Below are 9,384 nucleotides of genomic sequence, written 5' to 3' on the forward strand. Positions count from 1 at the left end.
TATAAAAGTGGAGGAACCTAAGAATGTTATTAAAAATGTCTTTGATGGAACGGCTGTACAACTTTACACCAGATTCTATTAAAAAGTCTTAGAATAGAATGTAAAAAGGTCCTCACATTTTTTTCTGTGCTTTCTTCAGAAGATAGATGGTTTTATAGGGCCATTAAGGAAAGTTAAGTAAAAAATTGAGTGAGTAGTCTCCTGGACAAAACCATGTTACAATGCAAGGGGTGCAAATTAGTTTTCTATTTTGCACATATGGAAAATCCTGTCTGTTTTTTCATGTAGCACACAAATACTTGATAGCTTAATTGTACACTGAAATTGACATTTGTGTGCTACATGCAAAAATAGACAGTATTTTCCTTATGTGTATAACTTTCTGTACCTAATTTAATAAGCATTTTGTTGGTTACTGGCATCTGAAGGATGAAGGACTAAGTGCCAGGACAAATTAAATACAGCGCCCGGGCTACAGGAGTAGTCCTGGGCGAGAGATAATATTAATTTAACCTGTGGCTTGGGCCTACACGCCATAAGTAGGCGGAGTCCACAGGTAAAACTTGTATGAGCAACCTGAGCATTTAACAACATTTACAGCTAGGGTGTGGTAGCTAATTTAGTTAGAGGATAGGAATATGTGTGTAGATTGCAGATGGACCCAAACTTAGCCAGAAGACTATTGTCCCAAAATCTATTGCACCTATGTGTTAGCATGTATTTAAACTTCATAAGGCTTTTAATCCAGGGAACAACATTGGTAATGTTTGGCTTGCTTTTGAATTACAAAATCCGAGGAAGGATGCAGTTGACTCTGGGAGAAAAATCTAGTGGATACTTTTTATTCAGTAACTAAACTGTCAGATCAGGGAGGATCAATGGATATAGATTCATTTTTAAAAAGGTTAAAATTTAATACAGTATCTCCCAATAGATGGATTTTAAAAGTAAAAATATTTAGATTTATCTCAAAGATAGAATGGAATAGATAAATGTGTGGCTAAAGGACAGCAGGCAAAATGTTGTAGTCAATGGTATAACCTGAGATGAAGAACTGGTAACCACTGAAGCACAATGTATTCATTAGTTATATGACTTGTTATCTACAAGGCAAGGTATGTCTTTTTGCAGAAGGGGTATAACAAATCTGTAGAGCTTTAGAGAAAATGGTGAAATGGACAAAACAGTGGAATCTTACATTTAATACATCAAAATGTAAAAAGAATGCATATGGGAGACAAAATTCTGAAAGCAGAATACGGAATGAATGATGATGTAATGTCAACAACACAGGACCGAGACCTCATGATATATTTACTAAGCTGCGGGTTTGAAAAAGTGGGGATGTTGCCTATAGCAACCAATCAGATTCTAGCTTTCATTTATTTAGTACCTTTTACAAAATGATAGCTAGAATCTGATTGGTTGCTATAGGCAACATCCCCACTTTTTCAAACCCGCAGCTTAGTAAATCTAGCCCATAGAGTAGTTAAGCAGTGGGAACATCCAGTGGAATTCTTGATTGTATAAGAAGTGGTATTAGTAGCAGGAAGAGTTATAGTGCCACTTTAAAGTCACTTTATAGTCACTTTGAGTACTTTACATCTTCAGAGGCCCCACTCCAAAAAACATTAATAAAATAGGAAAATAAATAGAGGAGGGTTACTAAAATGGTGCCTGGGCTGCATAACAAAACTTATCAGGAAAGACTTCAAGAGCTGATCATGTACAGATAGAGGACAGAAGGTGATATAATAGAAACATTTAAATATATCAAACGTTTAATATTGTTCAGGTAATGTACGGTTCCATATTCAAAAAATGTAACATAGGTAAGAACTTTACGGAAATAGTGAAACGTCTGTTACACCTCTATTAATTTCTTGGACCTCAAAGTCTGTAATTATACGGAATGGGATTTAACTTGTCCGTGACGTCGATGTTACTGCAAGGGTTAAACAGGATTTCAGCACTCATTATTGCACTCATCTATCGCACAGGTTACAGATTTAGCTGCAAATCCCACAGCAGGGCTCTCGCATCCATACACAACTAGTTGCTGCCACCACCTATTGTATTAGGGCAGCAGGACACTAAAAACTCTGTTACACAAATGTTCGCGCTGGCACACAGTATGTTCTTTGTTAACGGGTTAACAGTTCAAAAGCAACATTCAAAGGGTGAAAACAGCATGCCCTAGCACTTCTCTTCTTAAAAGGTTTATGAATGTGTTAGAGTTACCAAGACACTTATTGCATTTTAGATTTGGCATTGGGTATAATAAAATAAAACATACAAAAAAAGGATGTATAAAATAAATGTAATAACATAAATAAAAGACTTCTGTAGATTGTATTTATTGGAATGCCTGGGACAAGGCAGGGGTGAAATGGACAGCTTCTCAATTTGACCGAGTCCCCAAAACTGACCATCAGGGCTTTATTAAACTATGTTCTCCTGGGAGGTTACTCAGAGGAGCAGTATATAAGCTACTATGGGAAGGAAATTCACACCTTGGCGTGAATCATAGTCTGTTCAGGAATAGTCCAAAATTCTTATACCTGCCATGCCTTTTCTCTGACACATCACAGAGACATAATTCCCCACTTAATAAACAGGTTGTAACTTTTTGCACAATTGTATATGAAATATGACATTATATTAACAATATAAGGACTCATTCCGGATGATACATATACACTTTAGTTTCTCTGTAAAGCATGTATGTAGTTTACATATGCAGCTTGTGAGCTATGCTGATAGGATAACATTTCTATGCTAACAAATGTATTCCTTTGTTGTCACAAGCACAATTCACCAATAATTGTCACCTATGAGCAGGGGAGAGCTGGCAAATTTTAGCCCGGGGGGTAAGACTTGACTCGGCAGCCTATTAGGAACATTTTAAAGTAAAAAAATGCAGGTGGTCCAGTGACCCAGCCCAAGGTAGCCCAATATGGGACCAGCCCGGGGGGCACATGCACCCCTGCCATCCAGCCCAGCCTGCCCCTCCCTATGAACTTTGGACCAGTTTGTTGCAGCTAGAGACACCACCTTGCAACCTGACAATAATAACACCTTTAAATACCAACGTCTCCTTGTCTCCTTAATTTATCTAGGAGAATAAATGGCTTATCAGAGGGAAATCCCCAGATATGGTAATAAGTTTATCTCATAACATGCTGAGACAGTCCGCTTACTAGGTTGAGTGTTAGGGATTCACAGTATGAAAACCACAGAGAGTTTGTTGAAAATGAAACAGAGTCTTTATTTAGGACAAGGATCACAAAGGTCATTTCAGTAGCACAAGTGCATAGGCATAATAGGAACAGGATACAAGTTAACAGGATTAGCAGAGGAACAGGAGTACTAGATACCAGGTACAACAGATTAACTGCAGGTGCAGTTTTTCAGGATAACAGCTGAGGATTTTGAGACCAGACACAACTGGATGGCTGCAGGTACAGGTTGTCAGGATAACCAGCTTTAGCTGAGGAGCTGGAAACCAGGCACATCAGGATGACTGTAGCTACAGGTTCAGACAAGAGGAAGGTCAAGTAAGCAAGGGTCATTTACAAACAATACCAGGAAGAAGACAGGAGCAAGATCAGACATGGCTGGGGTCTGGGTCACAAAAAAAGTTACAGGACGGTGGAACATGCAGATGTCAGATACCAAGGAACAAACAGGACCAGAGCACAGGAGTTTCTCAGAAACCAGCAGCAGAGACAAATGAACTGGCACCAGTCTGTTGGAACAGGTAGTCTTATAAAGGCCAGTCACATGCGATTAACAGGGGAGTGATGTAACTCCTGCAGGTCAGGAGAAAAAGTCAGAGTATAACAGCAGCATCTCTGATAGCACAGATGTACTGCAGGCCTGATTCAGAATAAGGACAGAGTCCTAACATGGAGTAACTCTTCTGTCAATAAGACAAAGGACATTTTCCCAGCCTGCTGATAGGGAAGATAAAAATGAAATCAAATTGACCAATGAACATACTATAACTATGACAATTCATATTTTATTTTGATTATTGACTGGGCGTCCACCTTGACACCATGACAGAAGTTATAACTGGTTTTATATTTTCAAAAACTGAGAGCATGTAACAATCTGCTAAAGAAAGAGAATACACTATGGACAGTTTCAATGCATTAGAAGGAAGGATATAAATGAGGATTATTTGAGATTCAAGTTATTCAGTTATATGAACAATTTAGGGTCCATAGTTATCCATGTCTGATTTTATCCCTATGTCTAAAGAGAAAAGTGCAAATTTCAGTATTAGAAATAGTATTAAATGTTCTGGTAACATTAAAGTTATGGATTATCTTTAAAGGATGTTCCATTATCATGGATAATTGCATCAGGAATCAAAAAAGTCATAGCTCCAAAGCTCACATCAGGGCTACTAAAATGTGGACATTGGGCCTTATTTACAGAAAGGAGCAAAGCAAAAAAGGAGCAAATTTGCACCTTGGCAAAAACTACAATGCACTATAGAGGGATGCAAATTTAATATCTCCAGATGGATGTAGAGCTGGGAAGGGGCATGTCTATCTCAACTCCACCTTTGCAGTGTAAAAATAAAGCTTGTGTGCTACATTCAAAAGCAGCCAGTATTTTTCCTGTATGCAAAAAAATATAAATAAAACATTTGTACCCCTTGTATAATATTTTGTCCAGAAGCAAACCTGCACCCTTTTATTGCTTTGACCTTAACTGTAGATGAGGCCCATTGTCTGCCAACAATTGCATTTGGATTGAACATGATGATAACATCCTACTTTTAGGCAGGAAACTCGCACAGAGACAAGGGCACGATTAAGCAGCATAGACCTGGAGATGCTGAACACCGCCATGCAAATACACCAAATCTGAGAGGTAGTACTGAATTTGGAGGCATTGTTAAAATAACCTTCATACTGTTTTCGTCATTGAGAAAAGTAGTATATTATTGAGAAAACCTACAGAAATAATCTCCATCACAGCCAGTAAGTTCTTTCTACAGCTAATTATCTCTATGAATGCCGGACTGACTGGCTACAATTCATGGAGCTCTACCAACACATCACTACTGTTACCTGCAAGTACCATTTCAGGAGCTGGCGGACGGGGAGACAGTGGGTTTTTCAAATCCAGTTAAAAAATATGTTTGATGATAGAATTAAAATTAGCCCACCTCCTAAAAGGTAGCCTGCTCTGGAGTAATCGTTATAACTATTCCTATCACTTATGGATTCCAAAACCCAGAGCTGGATTAATGCTTTATGACACCCAGATATACATCTCCTGTCCTCTCCCTCTCACTTCTCTCCCACACTTCCAGCTGTCTTTCTGCTATCTCTTCTTGGATGTCCCACTGCTTCCTATAATTGAATATATCTAAAACTGAATTTATTGTCTTCCCACACCTCGAGTCCCATCACCTCCCCTCATCTCTCTATCTGTCATCAACATTAACCTTTCCTCTGTCCTCCAAGTTCGCTGCCTAGGAATTATCCTTGACTCCTACCTACCACTCCCCACATCCAATCCATCAGCAATCTTACTGTTTCCACATTTGAAACATCTCCAAGATTACACACTTTCTAACTGTGGTGGCAACTAAGATCATCATCCACTCACTTGTCCCTTAGATTGTAAGCTTGCGAGCAGGGTCTGTAGTACACATTTTTGTATATTATTTAGGGATCTTCACTGACCCCCGTATTTTGGTTTTGGTTTTGGATTTGTATTAACTGCATGTTTTGGTTTTGGTTTTGGCAAAACCGCCCTCACGTGTTTTGGTTTTGGATCTGTATTTTTTTTTTTTTAAATTGCAAAAAAAATGCTAAAATTACATAATTTGGCTCTTTTTTTGTTCCTACATTATTATTAACCTCAATTAATTTCCAATAATTTCCAGTCAATTTTTGTCAAGTGACAAGAGCACTGCTACCCCTCCTGTTTCTGTATGAACAATAGCACTGGAGACTGGGGAGTGACAAGAACACTGCTACCCCTCCTGTTTCTGTGTGAGCAATGGCACTGAGCAATGTCACTGGAGAATGGAGAGTGACAAGAACACTGCTACCCCTGTTTCTGTGTGAGCAATGGCACTGAGCAATGTCACTGGAGAATGGAGAGTGACAAGAACACTGCTACCCCTGTTTCTGTATGAGCGATGGCACTGAGCAATGTCACTGGAGAATGGAGAGTGACAAGAACACTGCTACCCCTGTTTCTGTATGAGCGATGGCACTGAGCAATGCCACTGGAGAATGGAGAGTGACAAGAACACTGTTACCCCTGTTTCTGTATGAGCGATGGCACTGAGCAATGCCACTGGAGAATGGAGAGTGACAAGAACACTGTTACCCCTGTTTATGTGTATGGATCTACTGGGGAGGGAGGTACTTATGGAATCATCAGATCATCAGATGCAACAACGCAATGATGATGTTTTACCTCGATTCAGATCTGAGGAAGAGGGAAAGTACCGAGCTTGGCACTCAGATTGGCAATGTTTAGAGGGGTTTGCTTTTTGGAAAACCTAGCTTGAGTATCTCGAATATAATTGTAATAAAAGTGCCCTCTTGATGATCGGAATTGAAAAAAATGCCACCTTGATTATCATAATTAATTAAAGAGCTTCCTTTGATAAAATACTTACCTTAGGGCTTCTACCTTCTGTAAAGCACATCTTCCCACGCTGTATGCATAGAGGCTCCTGGCTCCCTTAAGCATAATGGATGGGATGCAAAAATGCTGTGACACTTAAGGGAGCTGGCAGCCTCTGCGCTTACCGCTGCATCCAGGAATGGGTACCGCTGCACGGTCTACCCTCAGGACCAAGCTTTATATGAGCATTGAAAAGATTCTAAAACTACTGTTACCCAATTCTTTTTAAGACTAGCACCAAAATCAACTAACATCTCTAACTGTAGCTGCCCCAAGCTAAAAATACCCATGGACTTTTCCCTTGAAATGATCAATGTCACAAATTGTCATTGCCCTTAGGCAGAGAGCGACATTAGGAAACTGATACTGATTTTCAGAGACAGGTCAAAGCTCTAATACCAGTGGGGGAAGTGCAAGTGGCATGTGGGGAGTTCTGAATGTTACATGAGGGGCATGTGGGGAGGTCTGAATGGTACATGAGGGGCATGTGGGGAGGTCTGAATGGTACATGAGGGGCATGTGGCAAGTGTGAGGGGCATGTGAGTGCATTTTGGGATTAGTGATGTGGGGGTGCCGAATTTGATTTGGGAATTTTTTTAATAAAATCTTGAATTAAGGGCACTGTGCAGGATTTTTGGTGGTTGGAGAGACGCACATGCGGCCCTTGTAGTATATTGTGTTGCCCATCACTGTCTTATACAATGTTTTACTGATAAAGAAGAATACCCAGGAGAATTATTGACTAAAACCTATAAGGATGTAGCCCAGACTAAAAGAGAAATGCTCCTCATTTATAAGAACAACTATATACTACCCAGAGAAGATAAATCGCTCTCCTTTATATCTAAACATAAATCACAGTGTTAGAAGATTAAAAATTTAAAAAATATGAACTCTATGCCCTTAAAAAGTAATGACTTATTGAAAGCGATGACTTATTTTGATAGTATTGTAGGTAACTAGATCATTAAAATAAAGTATGTGGTACCTTCAGTTTGGATAGTGAGACAGATGATTTTGAATTTATATACTAAACGAGCAAACTTTATTTGATCCGTGTATAAATGATGTGTAGGAGCGTCTTTGGTTACTTAGTTAACCATGCCATTTATGGATTGTCCAGATAACGATCATGTGATCGGCCCGAGAGAGGTATATAGTGTCATGATTAGTAGAGTACTAGTTCCTCTGATGAAATTGCCAATCACAAGCCACTGGGCGGAGAAACGCGTCAGGGAGACACAATTGCCATGATATACTGATATGCCACAACATTTAATTACAGCATGCATGTTGTATAAAGTATGGCCATATTACTGAGAAGTTCACAGTAAGTTGTTTCTAAATTGAAAAGGAACATCTATAACAATCATTGGATTCATTCAGACAATATCTATCCGAAGTTATCTATTGGTGCACCTAATGAACATTTGTTTGAATAAGTAATTTGTGAATATTGAATATCGACTTATTCATGGTTATTTTATAATTGATGTATATGTATTAATTGATGTTTTTTAGGGTGTCAGTTTTAAGTAGAGACCTACTTTGTTTTTTTTATATATATTTTAATTAAACTTTAATAATATTTGTAGTGTTTTAATTTGTTTTCTCTTATTCTATATTCTTACACGGGGATCAGGACCCTGTTTTATTGAAAGCAGCAGATTGCATAGACACTGTTTAGAAGTTATATTACCATCAATTAGCACCTGATTTTCTTTTTGTATTTGTACTTATTAAAACCGATTCTGGCAGAAAACCTTCTGTAGTTTTTTTAAAGTGCACATACAGTAAGAAATAAATTAGCACCTAACTTTTTTAAGACACAATGGGCCTGATTCATTAAGGCACTTATACTGAGCACATTGGGCCTGATTCATTAAGGAAATGAAAGCAAAAAAAGATGAGTAAATTTGCACCTTGGCAAAACCATGTTACAATGCAAGGGGTGCAAATTAGTTTATTATTTTGCACATAAGGAAAATACTGGCTTGTTTTTTTTCATGTAGCACACAAATACTTGATAGTTTAATTTTTACACTGAAATATAAAGTTGATCTAGGACATGCCCTACCCCAACTATAAATCCGTACCCACATTGTAAATTTACCTCCCCCTCCAATGCAACTTGTATATGCCAAGTTGCAAAGTTACTCCTTTTATTTGCTTTTCTTTCCTTAATGACTCGGGCCCATTGTGCGTTTGTTATAAACCGCACGTAGCTCAGCTCTGTATACACCAAACGTCAACAAGGAACAGATCTAAAGATAAGTGTGGTGATGACTACAGATGTAGTTTTACTCTGCTCTACTAGACCAGACACTGCAGGATACCTACAGACTTAGACTAGCCCTGTAGCTGGAGTAAGAGATATGACAGAAAAACTAGTAACTTGGCACGCCCTCCCTGTAAATTGACTACAACAAAATGCCCCTTCCCCACCCCGTACACTCCCTGAAATCGTAGGCTGTGCTCACGGCCGTATATCCCAGTTCTGGGCACGCACAGAGTGATGTTGCGTATGATCCACTCAAAATCGACACATACGTGCCTTAATGACTCCAGTCTGTGGTGTTCAGAAACAAATACCAAGCGTAGATAATGAAAACAGTGGGCTGGTATCTAAATGCAGCAAAGTGGCATCTATTACATTTAACTATACAACACAAAGGTGCAAGGATATTGATTTAAACATTACAAATAAGAAATTTTAAA

Source organism: Mixophyes fleayi, chromosome 6 (genome assembly GCF_038048845.1).
Source record: "Mixophyes fleayi isolate aMixFle1 chromosome 6, aMixFle1.hap1, whole genome shotgun sequence".
Classification (NCBI taxonomy): Eukaryota; Metazoa; Chordata; class Amphibia; order Anura; family Limnodynastidae; genus Mixophyes; species Mixophyes fleayi.